Here is a 16,749-nt window from a genome sequence, read left to right on the forward strand (position 1 = left end):
TGCTCCAAGAGCCGCTCTGTTCTGCCAGCCGTCCTGCAAACTGCTCCGCAATATATCTTCAGGTTTCAGAGTAATAGTCGTGTTAGTCTGTATTCGCAAAAAGAAAAGGAGTACTTGTGGCACCAGTATGCATCCGATGAAGTGAGCTGTAGCTCACGAAAGCTTATGCTCAAATAAATTGGTTAGTCTCTAAGGTGCCACAAGTACTTCTTTTCTTTTTGCGAATATATCTTCAGGCTCCCCCAGCACTTAACACAACACTCAGTGATTTCAGCTCTTAGTCAGTTCAGCTCTTTTGTGATTTCAGCTTGTAGTAGGGGAGCCTCAGTGCTGGTGCACCATTGGCCCAAAGTGAATTCAGCTCAGCAGCCTGTAACTAGACTCCTAATGGAATCAACATTAGCTCTGATATTCCACAGTGGAGAGAGGAGGAGGAGGTGCAATTAGCATATAAGGCCCTCACCAGCGGGAGCCATGCCACCAAGTATTAATACCTGTCCCCAGCCTCTCTCAATTCACAGAGTTTTGAAACCCATGCCCCTTGCCTACTTAGTTGATGGCAAGTCCCTCCATCATAACAAAAGGCCAAGTACAGTTCCACTGTCCTTGATTCACATAATCGGGATAAAAAGAATAGGAGGACTTGTGGCACCTTAGAGATTAACAAATTTATTTGAGCATAAACTTTTGTGAGCTACAGCTCACTTCATCTGATGCTATAGCTCACGAAAGCTTATGCTCAAATAAATTTGTTAGTTTCTAAGGTGCCACAAGTCCTCCTTTTCTTTTTGCGGATACAGACTAACATGGCTGCTACTCTGAAACATAATCAGGATAATAACAATTTATTCTTCCTGCCCCAATAACAGAGAAACTGGGGATCCCACAGCAGCCAAAGTGACCGTTTGGGCAGCTATGGGCTCATGCTAGGCGGGGTGGGTGTGCCTATGCAAATGAGATCAGCCCCTGAAGTTCTTTTCCACAACTTACCGCCAGATGTCAGGGTGGAGCTCATCCTGACTCTGCTTACACATGATTCAAAATACTGATTAATTGTTCATAGTGCCCTTTGATCTGTTGTTGCTGGTGGTAAAGAGTAAAGCATTTTGAAGAGTTTGAAGCCATGGTTCAATCTCCTTTGCTTGAAGGTGCACACCCACAGTTGGTCATAGAATCTCAGGGTTGGAAGGGACCTCAGTAGATCATCTAGTCCAACCCCCTGCTCACAGCAGGACCAATCCCCAATTTTTGCCCCAGATCCCTAAATGGCCCCTCAAGGATTGAACTCACAACCCTGGGTTTAGCAGGTCAATGCTCAAACCACTGAGCTATCCCTCCCCCCTCCTGTCAATTCAGTCTGTAGTCTAGGGGTATGTCTACACTATGAAATTACTCCGATTTTAAGGAAGTCAATTTTTGGGAACAGATTGTATAAAGTCCACATGCGCATGCGTCCACACTAAACACATTAATTTGGTGGTGTGCGTCCACAGTACTGTGGCAACGCGAACAGCTCAGCGCCAATGGTCCCCTCCTCCACTGAGTGGCTAACTGTGGGGAGGATTTCTTTTCAGCCACAGGGAAACAGCCCAGTAGGAACGGCCATCTCTGAATGTCTCCTTAATTAACTTCCCATATGTCAACCAGGTTACCATGAACGATATCACTCTCATGAGGATAACACAGAGAGATAAAGAACGGATGTTGCTTGAATGTCAGCAAACATCGGGACCATACACTGCCAGGCTTTGTCATGCAATGATACCAGATTACTTGCTACTAGCATGGTGTGGTAAAGTGTCCTACCATGGAGAACAGAATAAGGCTGCTCTCCCCAGAAACCTTCTGCAAAGGCTTTTAGAGTACCTCCAGGAGAGCTTCAAGGAGATGTCCCTGGAGGATTTCTGTTCCATACCCAGACACGTTAACAGACTTTTCCAGTAGCTGTACTGGCCACGAATGCATCCCAAGTCCTCAGGGAAAATTAATCATTAAAAAACACTTTCTTTTAAAACATGTATTATATTTTAAAAGGTACACTCACCAAAGGTCCCTTCTCCGGCTTGGTTGGGTTGGGAGGGTATTTCAGTCAGGGTGATAAAAAGATCCTGGCTGTCGGGGAGAATGGTGTGCTGTGTGCTCTCCTCAAGCTCATCCTCCTCCTCCTCCTCATCTTCCCTGTCCGCAAAATCCTCAGGCATGGCGGAGAGTACCCCATCATTGGAGTCCATGGACAGGGGTGGGGTAGTGGTGGCGGCCCCCCCTAGAATTGCATGCAGCTCAGCATAGAAGCGGCATGTCTGGGGCTCTGTCCCAGAGTGTCCATTTGATTCTTTGGTTTTCTGGTATGCTTGTCTGAGCTCCTTAAGTTTCACGCGGCACTGTGTTGCATCCCTGCTGTAGCTTCTGTCGCTCATGGCCTCCAAGATTTTTTGAAATGTTTTGGCATTTTGTCTTTTGGAACGTAATTCTGGTAGCACGGATTCCTCTCCCCATACAGCGATCAGATCCAGTACCCTCCGTTTGGTCCATGCTGGAGCTCTTTTGCTATTCTGGGACTGCATGGTCACCTGTGCTGATGAGCTCGCCTGGCCAAACAAGAAATGAGATTCAAAAGTTCCCGGGGCTTTTCTTGTTCACCTGGCCAGTGCATCTGAGTTCAGAGTGCTGTCCAGAGTAGTCACAATGGTGCACTGTGGGATAACTCCTAGAGGCCAATACCATTGAATTGCGTCCACACTAATCCTAATTCGAAACGGCAATGACAATTTCAGCACTGATCCCCTCATTGGGGAGGAGTACAGAAATTGGTTTTCAGAGCCCTTTATGTAAAAAAAAAATGGCTTTGTTGTGTGGACGGGTGCAGGGTTAATTCGATTTAACTCTGCTAAATCTAACCTAAACTCGTAGTGTAGACCAGGCCTAGGAGTGCTCTTGGCTTCCTTGCTAACGCTGAGCTCCATTAGCAGCATCTGTGAGTAATGCTTTCCATCATGCCCAGTTGGCTAGGAGACTCCGTCCCATCCTGGCAAATGAAGACCTGGCCACAGTTATTCATGCCCCTTCGTCACCTCTCAGCTGGATTACAGCAATGCAATATAGCTGGGCAGGAAGGAATCTAGCACTTAGGAATTTCCAGCTAGTACAAAACACTGCAGCATGTCTCCTCAGCAACACAGACTACTGGGAGCACATGAAACCTGGGCTCCACTCTCTGCAATGGCTTTCCATAGAATTTCAAATCAAGTTCAAGGTCTCAGTCCTTATCTTCAGACTGCTCCATGGCCTGAGCCCAGGATACCTAAAAGACTATCTAAAGCTCTGGGACGAAGACCATGGTCAACAACTCTGCTCCTCTCTCACAATGGAGCTCTCGACAATAAAAATAAAGCTCATCTGCGCAGGAGACAAAACTTTCTCCGGTGGTGATCCAGGACTGTGGAATGAACTCCCCTAGGACCATCACAAACTTCACCACCTTCCACTCTAAGTGCAATTTCTTTGGCCTTACCTTCTCTCTTGTCAACTCATAGCAACAAGTACATTTTAAAAAATCCCTGCCAAAGCAAGACATTCCATTGCACATGTTTCTCCCCCTGGGGAGAGGATGAGAGAACAAATAACTTGAGGCAGATGTTAGTTATGCTGCTTAATGTGCTACTGGAAGACGCCCCGATTGTATGGTGAGGAGCATGGACGGCGGGTGGACCCTCCTTCAGCGAGGCTAGCCCCTGGCCCTACCCTTTCAGCATGAGGCCCCGCCCCCCAGCCAGAACCCTGAGCCCCTCTGGCCTCCCTGTGGCCGGAGAAGCCCCCCTCTCCCCCCGGGGCTGGCCAGAACCCTGAGACCTTGCAGCCTCCCCTCTCGCAGCCAGAGAAGCCCCCCTGGGCTGGCTGAAACCCCAAAACCCCCGTGGGACCAGAGGGACACACGGACCCCTCCTAAAGATAAGGTCAGGGTAAAGGGTGTTGGATTAGAGATGTTTTGATCGAACCAACAAGTATAAGGTAAAGGGTGGTAACTAACCATGTCAGAGGGGCAATAGGTTACTTGTTTGTAACAGTGTATAAAAGAGGGGGCACAGAGGCGGTGTCTTTGTCTGGCCGAGGGGGGAAACAGAAACCATGTTAGTGTACCTTTAATCATTGAGCCGGGGCACTAGGACCATGCTTCATTGACAATAAACCTGGCTGAGTGCCTTCCCTACTGAACCCAGTCTGTGGTCTGCATGTGTGTTCTCTTTATGTGCTGCACCAGCTCCGGCCAGGTAGCCAGTACAGCAGGCTCCCATCGAACTGCCCGAAGCTTTAGGCCTCATACCAGGCCCCTTATAGCAAGCCTCATGTCTCAGGCTCTCTCTTTCTACGTGTCTACAGGCAAAACAAGGTTTACAACAGGAGACAGGATTTTTGAAGCCAGCAGCCTTCCCTGTTGTCTTTCAAGTGTCTGGTTTGGTGTTTTTATGTGGGAAGCCATTTTGTCACCTTCCCTAGACATTGGAAGTATATAATAAACATTCTACTACCCCCACTATAACCTAGATCAATATAGTCACATAGGGAATTCTAATAACTCAATATACAATCACTTCCCCTCACTGATCCAGTTTTCATAAAATGGTTACAGCTCAGTACTCATAACATGACTTACATCCATGCCTGTCACAGAGGCACTTTCATCTTTATTGAGCCATATTCAGGGATCCAAATGGCCCAGCTGGCATGTGACCTGCCTGGGCAGTGAGCTTCACTGTCCGCATGAGGGTGGGGAATGCCACACAGCCCCAACAGGCTTGGGAAGAAGAATTATATACCCCTCACCCTATGGCGATGCAGCTGGCAGGGTCCCCTCCCCTTTCTCGGCTGCCCTGGAGCCTGTGGGGAACCTCCTTCCTCACTACCATTTCACTGCTCTCACTCTCTGACCCATCCTTCTCCTTAGCCCAGTCTCCATCTTGCTGTCTCTTTCCTCCTTCCTTCCCCTTGTCCTCTCTGGAGCTCAGACCCTCCCCTGCTCCAACTGCAGCCTCCCTGCCCTGTAAGCAGTGGGAGACCCTGCACTGGCAGGGAGCAGTACGGGGTGCTTGGTGCACAGCTGAGCTGCTTCCCCTCCAGCCAGGGGGAGGCGCTGCTTTCTTTCTCACACCTACACTCCACTCACTGGAATCAGTTCATTCCTCCCCAACCCCCCATGCCTGAGATGGGGAGCAGCAGTAAGTGCAGCCGCCCAGCACCTCTGGGCCAAGGCCTGTGCTCACACTGCTACTCACCAGTATTGGGGGCCCTGCAGGTCACTTCTGCCCAGCCAGGACACTGAGTGCCCCTCTGCCTTTCTACCCCAGAGGGATGTGTGTGAGGAAGGAGCTCTGCCTGCTGCCACCTCATGCACTGAGGATTCAGACTCCAGGGGCTGCCCAGCCGACCCTGCAATGGGGTAACTGGGCACTATAAGATGCTCACCCTTATTAGTGCAATAGCAGCACATACCAAGAGACCAGGCTGTGGGCACCTTTCCGCTTTCACACCTTAAGGCCCTCTCTCCAGTGAAGGCTCTAACAACCGTGTGGTCCCCCACCCCACACTGAACATCTCTCATCTGCATTGTGTGTCCCCCTGCTAGGAGCATAGGGAAATACTCACCCTGAGAGCAACAGCCTGCTGGTTAGAACAGAGGGTGGGCTGGCAGCCAGGACTCCTGGGTTCTATCACCAGATCTGGGAGGGGAGTGGCGTCTAATGGCCAGGGCGGGGGGCTGAGAGCTCGCACTCCGGAGTTCTAACTCCTACTGACCTGCTGCGCGGCTTTCACTGCCATTTCCCATCTGCGTCTGAGCTTATACATCTGCACAGCAAAGGGAACGGCAGGCTGTTGTGCAAGGCTCCCAAGGAATGGCTAAGCTGCACAGCTCCTTTTGTGGGGAGCACGAGCACTCTAAACTGGGTGTGTGGGGATTAACTGGGAGCCATGGCTGCCGGGGGCTCTGACTGTCTGAGGCCAGGGAGGAGCTGATGCCCCCAACCGAGGCTGCTGCCCAGCACCAAACCATTGGATAAGCAGGCACATGTCAGGAATTGGATATGGCTTGCAGAGGCCAGGCTGTAACAGGAGCCCTCTGTTCTTTCCCTTCCTTTCATCACCAAGGAAGAGGAGATGAGCTTACAGCGTGTGGTGTCTGGTGGCCTCCCCCAAGCCACAAAGGGGCTGGCAGGATCAGACTGGGGGAACAGGGTGGGCAGGAGTCAGTGATGGGACAGGATGGCTTTCATTATCGTTATGTCACCCACATTGTTGATTGTCAAGGTTCAACCTCACTCATTGCCTCAGCAGCACTTCCCATGCCCCGCACCCAGCAGGATCCATTCAGTTCTGCAACCAGCAAGGATCCAGGGTGAGAACCTCTGGCACACAGCAAAGATTTAATCTGTACCCCAGGTCAGATAGCAAGTGAGTGGCAGAGTTGGGGATAGAACCCACAAGTCCTGACTCTCAGCCCTCCATTAGAAACCACACCATGCCCTAGCTGACTTTCTGGGGATTCCAACCTTGGCCTTTCCCTGTGCCTGCACCAATATCCCTGCTGTATCCCCTCTGCTCAGAGCTCAGACCCAGCATTTCTCTAACTGCCTTCAGCAAGCAAAGCACTGAGTGATCATCTATAACCCACACGTCCACAGCTGCAGGCAGCCTTCCCATCCCCTACCCACTACTCTCAATCCACCAGCATCTCAGCAGCTGTCCTCAGAGTTTATCTGTTAGGGACATTGCAGCCAAAGAATTCACCCCTGTATTGGGGAGCAACAGGGCTTACAGCCCATCCACTGGAGGAATGATCCCCTGGTTGGATCCAACTCCCTGTCAGGGAGCAAAGGGGCTCCCAGCTCTTCCACAGGGGGACAATTCCCTGGATGGATCGAACCTCCCTTGTCATGAAGAGTGCTGTGTCGCACAATGGACACTAGGGGACAGCAAAAAGAAAAGGAGTACTTGTGGCACCTTAGAGACTAACCAATTTATTTGAGCATCAGCTTTCTTGAGCTACAGCTCACTTCATCGGATGCATTCAGTGGAAAATACAGTGAGGAGATTTATATACACACAGACCATGCAAAAATGGATGTTTACCATACACATTGTAAGGAGAGTGATCACTTAAGATGAGCTATTACCAGCAGGAGAGTGGGGTTGGGGGAGAGAAAACCTTTTGAAGTGATAATCAACGTGGGCCATTTCCAGCACATTTCCAGGAGTTAACAAGAATGTCTGAGGAACAGTGGGGGGAAGGGGGAGAGAGGAGGAATAAACAAGGGGAAATAGTTTTACTTTGTATAATGACTCAACCACTCCCAGTCTCTATTCAAGCCTAAGTTAATTGTATCCAGTTTGCAAATTAATTCCAATTCAGCAGTCTCTCGTTGGAGTCTGTTTTCGAAGTTTTTTTGTTGAAGAATAGTCACTTTTAGATCAGAAATCGAGTGACCAGAGAGATTGAAGTGTTCTCCGACTGGTTTATGACTGTTATAATTCTTGACATCTGATTTGTGTCCATTTATTCTTTTATGTAGAGACTGTCCAGTTTGACCAATGTACATGGCAGAGGGGCATTGCTGGCACATGACGGCATATATCACATTGGTAGATGTGCAGGTGAACGAGCCTCTGATAGTGTGGCTGATGTGATTAGGCCCTATGATGGTGTCCCCTGAATAGATATGTGGGCACAGTTGGCAACGGGCTTTGTTGCAAGAATAGGTTCCTGGATTAGTGGTTCTATTGTATGGTGTGTGGTTGCTGGTGAGTATTTGCTTCAGGTTGGGGGGCTGTCTGTAGGCAAGGACTGGCCTGTCTCCCAAGATTTGTGCGAATGATGGGTCGTCCTTCAGGATAGGTTGTAGATCCTTGATAATGCGTTGGAGAGGTTTAGTTGGGGGCTGAAGGTGACGGCTAGTGGCATTCTGTTATTTTCTTTGTTGGGCCTGTCCTGTAGTAGGTGACTTCTGGGTACTCTTCTGGCTCTGTCAATCTGTTTCTTCACTTCAGCAGGTGGGTATTGTAGTTGTAAGAATGCTTGATAGAGATCTAGTAGGTGTTTGTCTCTGTCTGAGGGGTTGGAGCAAATGCGGTTGTATCGTAGAGCTTGGCTGTCGACAATGGATCGTGTGGTGTGGTCAGGGTGAAAGCTGGAGGCATGCAGGTAGGAATAGCGGTCAGTAGGTTTCCGGTATAGAGTGGTGTTTATGTGACAGCAGACAGTCAGGGATTAGGAGTGGGTATAACATTTAAAGTGATTTAATGCAGAGTTTTACATCTAGGGACAAAGAATGCAGGTCTCACTTGTGAGACGAGAGGCTGTATTCTGGAAAGCAGTGATTTTGAAAAGCAGAGGTGGAAACCAATTGAACATGAACTCTCAGTATGCTGTAGCTTAGCTGTAGCTAAGAGGGCAAACATAAATCCTTGGATGTATAAGCAGGGGAGTGTGTGTGGGGGGGGGGGGGTAGGGAGGTGGCATTACCTCTGTGCATGGCATTAGGAAGACAGTTACAAGAGTACTATCTTTACTTCTCATGTCTACACTTCCAAACATCTGGAAGCTCCATCTCACAGTGAGACTCAAGAAGCTCCGTCTATTTCCAAAATGAGCTGAGGGTTTGGGTTTGCAGTGACACTGGTGCTCAGCCTCAGCCGAAGGCCACGCCCCTTCCTGCCGAAGCACAAGGTGCTCCCCCTAGGGCTATCTTCTTTAGAAACAGTGTGCTCTGGACAGTGAAGGCTGGGGCCAGAACTCAGGAGGGCCAGACTTCTAATCTTGGCTTTGCCATAAGCTTGTTGGGTGGCTTTGGACAAGAGATCCTATGGCCCTTTCTGTGATGGCTGGGCTGTGACTGCTGGTGTCCTGAGCCAAGCTGTCTGACAGCAGAATGCAACCGTATGTACACTTCACTTCTGTGTTGTTCAGTGATGTTTCCTGGATGGGAGCAGTCAATTGATTAATAAAAATGCACACAGATCCCCAAAGCTGCATGAATTTATCATGATTATTCCCCATTTAAAAATGCCCCCCAGAAAATAGCCTGTTTATTATGCACAGCCATCCTGTTGAAAAAGGATTGTTCCTTCTAGGGACAGGAACACGGGGCATAGGTGACAGACCACAGCCAAGAGTCAAGTGACTGGGGGCAAATGTCCCATGGGCTGAGATTATTCCCACTGGTGAACAACAAACACTTTAGGAGAAACCAGGGGTGGGTCCTGAGCAACTCAGGAATGGAAGGAAGGGCGAATATAACAAGAAATATGGCTTGCATAGAATGACTAGCCCATCTCTGCCTCTGGCCTATGCCAGCATGTTCTGATTAGCAACAAGCTGCCTCCCTGCATTTCCCCTGTTGGACAAGTTTGTAATTACCTCCCACACTAAACTGCAGTGCTGTGTAGGCCTACAGGGGTGCTAGTTGATTTTGGAGTGAAAGCAGCCTATTATAGTGATTCAATAATTGATTTACTCACTAGAGTATGTTTTAACTTCTAGCCCTTTCTGTATTTATGGCCATGGAGCATTGTCTGCTGTGTCAACACTGGGTTCCTCTAGTAAATTCATTTTTATTGCTCAGGCAGTAATCTGGAATTTGGACACCTAAATCAGAGTGCATTCCTTCATCACAGACAAGACTGCCCCTCCTCATTATTGAATAGTTTAGAAATCAATGGAACAACCCAGTCAGGAGTATGACAACATAGGACAATTTGAAAGAAACAAGAAAAAGGCAAATGATTTTGATTGCATAGAATTAATCACTACAGCAAGACACCAATGAAACCTTCAACTACCTCTCTCAAGAAGTGTATTATTTGACCACAGATTGTAGAATAAGGAGCTGGTCATCTGGCCAGCTGGTGATTCACAAGTTCTAACACACATGTAACAACCCCCTACTAAATCTTGACAAAACCAAGGTGTTTGGGTCTCATTCCAATGCTACATTTCCTTTCACAGATGAAGAAAGTTGCTTAAGAGGAGTTCTCTGTTCCTCTACTCTCTGTCCAGTCAAACTAGACTCCCATAGGAGATAAGGTGATAACTAGCCCTGTGTTACTGTGCTTCAGTGCGTAGCAGCCAAGAAATACCAGATTCACAACAAATTGATGATAAATGGGGCAGACCCATCTCAGACTGGTGGTTATTCTTCCATAAGATATACCAAGCCAGTAACAAAAGTAAACTTCTGTCTCATAGCACTGGTTAACAAGAAATCCAAACTGCAGTCTCTTTAGGCATCCCAGCCCTTGTTTCATCACCTAGACGCTAGACTTTATGATGAGTGGTTATTTAAAACCAATTTCATCAAACAAAGGGTTCTTCTAATCCCAAGAAATCAGCCACATAGGTCAATATATAATTCAGATCTTACCCAATAATCAAGCTGTTGCCAATCCTTTAGTATCTAATATCTAAAGGTTTATTTATAAGAAAAAGGAGGCAGGAGTTAAAATGGTCAAAGGAATCAAATACATACAACTGTTGCAGAGTTCTTATATCAGGTTTAAAGCACTGATGGAATAAACCACTGTCTTGTAAAGTCTCTGGTAACTTACAAAAGATTGGAAGGTCTACAATCTACTGATTAGAATGCTTCTTTTAGTGTGAGTACAGAGACCAGAGCAGGAAAGAGGCAAAATGGAGATGCTTCCAAGGGTCCTTTATACTTTCTCCCATGTGGAGGGGATACTCTCAGTCTTAGTTGTTTGTGGAAAATTACAGGAACAAAATGGAGTCCAGAGTCACATGAGCAAGTCACATGCCCTTGTATACTTTGATGAGTCATAGGAGCAGCCATTACCCATATTCTGGCTAAAACATCTACAGGAAGGCTCACCAGGAAGAGATGAGCTTCCTGTATATCCATTGTGGGAGCTAAGTGTTCTTTGATAAGCCATCAACTTGAATAGTCCATTCACAATGTGCTGGCCAGACTGGATGTAAATTACATTCTGGGTGTTACCCCAGGAGAGAACACATTTGGAATATTGGTACATAGTCAGTATTCATAACTTTAGATACAAAGAGGACACATGCATAAAAACAGGATAATCATATTTGATAGATTGTAACTTATCCATAGATACCTTACATGACATGTGTTGTACAAGATTTGTTGCAATTCTATAACAGTGGCAATATTAATGATATAACTGGTCATGTTTCAATCATACAGCGTTACACCCTGCTATCGGCCTTCCCTCCAGTTATGGCCTGATTTTGTTCAGCTTGTCTGAAATAGACCTACTCATTGTGTTCAGAGCTCATGTTGCCAACTTTTAGCACTTACCTCACCACTCTCCTCAGAGGCTCCAGTGCTAGGGCAGGCAGGGGTCAAGGGGCAAGGTAGCTCCCATGTTCCCAGCTTTTCTAGGGCCAATTCAGACCCATAGCTTTGCTCTGGGTTTTGTTTCTTGAAGCACGGGCATTCTGGAACTTGTCTTCAGCAATTGCAGCTGCATGGATAAGGGGAGCAGGTGAAAGAGAACAAGCAGGCTAGAATGAGCAGGCTTTTGCTCCCTTATTTATAACTTGCAGGGTACTCACCCCTAGCTCAATCTCAATGCTCTGTGGGTTAGAATCATAGAATATCAGGGTTGGAAGGGACCTCAGGAGGTCATGTAGTCCAACCCCCTGCTCAAAGCAGGACCAATCCCCAACTAAATCATCCCACCCAGGGCTTTGTCAAGCCTGACCTTAAAAATATCTAAGGATGGAGATTCTACCACCTCCCTAGGTAACACATTCCAGTGTTTCACCACCCTCCTAGTGAAAAAGTTTTTCCTAATATCCAACCTAAACCTCCCCCACTGCAACTTGAGACCATTACTCCTTGTTCTGTCATCTGCTACCACTGAGAACAGTCTAGATCCATCCTCTTTGGAGCCCCCTTTCAAGTAGTTGAAAGCAGCTATCAAATCCCCCCTCATTCTTCTCTTCCGCAGACTAAACAATCCCAGTTCCCTCAGCCTCTCCTCATAAGTCATGTGTTCCAGTCCCCTAATCATTTTGTTGCCCTCCGCTGGACTCTTTCTAATTTTTCCACATCCTTCTTGTAGTGTGGGGCCCAAAACGGGACACAATACTCCAGATGAGGCCTCACCAATGTCGAATAGAGGGGAACGATCATGTCCCTCAATCTGCTGGCAATGCCCCTACATATACATCCCAAAATGCCATTGGCCTTCTTGGCAACAAGGGCACACTGTTGACTCATATCCAGCTTCTCATCCACTGTAACCCCTAGGTCCTTTTCTGCAGAACTGCTGCCGAGCCATTCGGTCCCTAGTCTGTAGCGTGCATGGGATTCTTCCGTCCTAAGTGCAGGACTCTGCACTTGTCCTTGTTGAACCTCATCAGATTTCTTTTGGCCCAATCCTCTAATTTGTTTAGATCCCTCTGTATCCTATCCCTACCCTCCAGCGTATCTACCTCTCCTCCCAGTTTAGTGTCATCTGCAAACTTGCTGAGGGTGCAATCCACACCATCCTCCAGATCATTTATAAAGATATTGAACGAAACCGGCCTGAGGGTTATGCAGGTGAATTGCAAACTGTCCATAATCATCCTAGCCCCCATGGATGGTGGGAGGGAGGAGGCAGGGAGGAAGACTTGGAGTTGGAACTGTTTGCTCAGAGCAATAAGGAATGTGTGCTTGATGAGAGAGAGAGAGAGAGCATTTGCAAGGAGCAACTCCCTTCAGGAATGGCAGGCATCAAGTCTCTTTTCTAGCTGTTCCCTTCCTTCCAGGTTCCCATGCAATGTGGGGTGGCAGGGAGCATCTCACTGCCCTCAGTCAGAACCTTTCCATTCTGATTCTTGCCCATCGGCCTTGGGTCCATTTTCTTTATTCATCTGGGTGATTCAGACAAGTTGTCATTTAGGGTAATAATACATTTTCAGAATATTGTTGCCAGTTAATGTCTCTATTAGCACTGCCAGGCTCCCATCTGAGATCAGCAAGCCAGTGGTGAGGCAATGCCCATGGACAAACCAAGAACTTGCAATGAGAGTGACCGTGGCAAGATTGCTTGGTGGAGCTCAACCGCCAGCCTGCTGAGAGCTAAATGCAATCTCTTGTGCCACCGATATTTTACCAAAGTAAGAAGAATTAGAGGGATGGAACTGGCAATGGTTGACTACCGCTTCAGCTCAGTTTATTGACAGCTCTGTATGATCTGGAGATTGGAGTTATCTGCCTGTGGCAGGGGGTAAGAGAGTTTAGAGGACAGAAGATCAACCAGCAATGTCCCTAAACCTGACCATCACAGTTTCATTGCCCTTTATGAGGGAATGAAACTAGACTCTCTTCCAATTGCACATTCCATTTCCTTGTAACAGAACCTGGAAGATAAGCTGTGCTGGCTTTTTAGAGGGATAGTTGAGCCAGGGCTTTTAAAGACTCTGCACCCACCCCCACACCTAGTCTCATATAAGGCAGGTCCAAAATCAGAGCTAGATCACAGCAAGTTAGAGTCATTAGCACCTGGCCTGGTAGAAGAGTTGTTATTAAAGGAAGAGTTTGGACAGACACAGCCCTAGGTGTTTTGCTGTCCAGGAAAACATTTTTGGAGCCCCAAGTGCCTGAGAAAAATAAAACAAATAGCTGAGTGAGTGACACTCCTGCCAGATTTTGGTATGGCACCCCTGGAAGTTAGCACCTAGGGTGTTCCCTGATCGCCTGGCGCTAAGGCCATCCTTGACTTTGGGGGATATGGGGAGTACGCACATGACACCTGGCTATAGAACAATGAACATAAAGGTGGAGTTGTGACTTTTTGTTTAATAGAGCTGTCTTCCAGCCACTGATCAGCTCAGCGTTCTGGGGCTTCACTGAGGAAAAAGCACAAACCAGGGAAATAAAAGCACGACAAGCTCTCTTTTTTCCTGGCAGAGTTTTGGTGAATAAATGAGCTCATTTCCTGTAACCGTCTGCAGATGGGCAAAAATAGGGGGAGTGTTTTATCCACCAAGCTAGGATTGAGTTTGACTTTGTTGAAGGCAAGTTTTCCTGGCACAAGAAGAAAGCAGAGAAAACAAAAGGAGCAGGCCAACTATAGAAAGAAGGACAAAGAGCCATTCACACAGAGCCAGAAGGATGTCCCCTAATGTGACCAAAGCCTATACACACAGCTGAATAGAAGCCCTTGAAGAGCAGCTTCACACTTAAACTCTCATATCACCTAACCTCTTCTCTTGAAGGACCTGGAGTAATTGCTGCTGCACAGAGTTGGAGGTGCGGGCTGTAATGTCACACTATGTTGCATGGAGTGAATGAAAAGACTTCTTCCCAGTCTTCTTCAATAATGGAACAATTCCTCACCTACCCTGCCCCACCCAGGAGGCCCACTGTCAGAGAGAGAGAGTGTGCACCTGTCTTCATATTGGCTTTTTCCCCATGTGACCGCTTCTTAAGTATGCTGTCACAACTTAGTTTCCCAGCAAGAACTCCCAGCCAACTGTTGCGGGTGAATGTTAGTTCTAGTAGCACTCACCCAGAGGTCCCACACTGACAGCACAAGTGTGTGAGGCAATGCCCTCCTGCAGGAGGCAGCCATCCCAGGATCAGTTACAAACAGAGGAAGCTCAGTGCACTGCCTGTTGCACCAGAGATGATTTGTTGAGGTAGTTATAATCCAAACACTGTCAATACATTTAACTGGCTCTTTAACAGGGTGAGAAATGTTCTCTTGGCAGCAGGTGAGTTTCTGGGAACCCCTCCAAAAGCGGAAGTGCAGAAGCAGTTCCATGCAGTGAGAGACGACGTAGAGGACAGAGGATCAACACGCTGCTTTCCCACAATTTAATCACCTCCTCCTATAGGGCATTATTAAAAAGCTGGCAAAAAACCCTTGTCAGAGCTAGACTGTTAGTTTGCAACAGGGCCTGGTGCTTACTGAGACAGGGAGAGGGGGTTAATATCTTGTTGTGAAAGGGAGGATGGGCCAAGCCATGTCATAAAACTAGATATAGTGGAAAGAATCCAGGATAGGAAAATGCTGGCTCCAGCAGAAGAGCTGGAAGCAGAAGAGTGAAAGTGGGTAGCAGAAGCCTGTGAAAAAAAAGAGGAGGGGAAATGGCAGCCCAAGAAAAGCAGAAGAAAAGGCAATATGAGCTTAAAAAGCTGGAATTAGAAGGAAGAGCCCTCAGCCCCTGGGTGCTCCTCACAGGGACCGCACAACTGGGACACACTGTGCCCGAGTTACAGGGAGCGGGATTGCATTGCAGAGTATTTGACCATAATATCTTACTCCACAAAGCTGTTAATATTGGGACCAGTAGCAAAAAGGAATATGTCCCTAAGTTCCCAGCGGTAAGCTTTGAGGAGGAAGAGGTAGTTGATAGAAGGGAGAGGAGTCTTGTGCTCCCTTATCAGCAGAAAATAGTTATGAGTCTCTAAGGGAGGGGAGTGAGGATTCACCACTATTAGCTGAGACAGCTCTCAGTGCAAGCAAAAGCTAAATAAAGTTTGCCCTAGAACTAAGTGCAGACACCTCCCCGGAGAGCATGGGTGAAGCCATCCTTCGTAAGGCCATGGAGAAGCTCTTTACAGAAAAGGGAATGATTTACAGAGAGGCCTTAGTTGGGAAAAAGAAAAGTCCAGGGAGTTCTACAAACAATTGATTGTGCTCACAAAGCATTGTGTCCAGTTAATGCTACTAATTCATGACTGCCATTTTGCTGGAAATGGAGAGGACATATGCTAGGCTAAAGAAAAACTTCTATTGGCTCAATATTAAAAATTTGTGACCACTAGTGAATACTCTCCCCCCCTGCCCGAGCCTTAAAAGGTACCCACGATTCCTGAATGGAACTGCTGCACCAGGAGAATCTGAGGGAGTCCCACATCACAAGATCCCATAGTTCACTGCTTAAAGCCTCCTGTTCAAATCCTTTCTCCCCTTCTAGCAGAGAGGGGGGAATTGAACCTCGGTCTCCCACAACCCAGGTACATGTTCTGACCATGGGGCTAAAAGTTTCAAGATCAACACCTGCTTCTCTGGCCTTTTTGCATGGAGCAAGTCAGGCATCTAACTCATTCCTACAAGAGATACCTGACTCCAAGTGGTGGGTTCCTGTTTGTAGATTGCTAAACAGAGATAGGTGCCTCCCTGGAGCCCAGACTTAGACATCTATCTCCCAGAGGGGGCGGGGCTTAGCATACACCTCTTTTGTTGGCATCTCCCACTGGATACCTTAGATGGTTGCCTAGTGTGCTGGCTTTGTTGATTGCAATCTAAGGGCTTGGCTACACTTACATTTTATAGCGCTCTAACTTGCTGGCTCAGGGGGGTGAAAAATCACCCCCCTGAGTGCAGCAAGTCAGAGCGCTTTAAAGCGCTAGTGTAAACAGGCTCCCAGCGCTTGGAGCTAATCCCCTCGTGAAGATGGAGCACCAGGACTGCACTCGCACTTCAAAGTGCTGCCGCGGGAGCTCTCCCGTGACAGCGCTTTGATGTTTCCAGTGTAGCCATGCCCTGTGGATATGTCTACTCATAAACCATGACAGTCGTGCAGCTTCATCGCTGCAGCAGTGCTGCTGTAGCATTTCAGTCTAGCTATTCACCACAGCGATGGCAGGGGTTCTCCCAAGTGCTGTCTACACTGGGGATTAGGTTGGCTTAACTATGTCACTCAGGGATTTGTATTCTTCACACTCCTGAACAATTTAGCTGGGTTAACTTAACTTTTTTGTGCAGACCTCATCTAAG

This window comes from Lepidochelys kempii, chromosome 2 (assembly GCF_965140265.1).
Source record: "Lepidochelys kempii isolate rLepKem1 chromosome 2, rLepKem1.hap2, whole genome shotgun sequence".
Taxonomy (NCBI): domain Eukaryota; kingdom Metazoa; phylum Chordata; order Testudines; family Cheloniidae; genus Lepidochelys; species Lepidochelys kempii.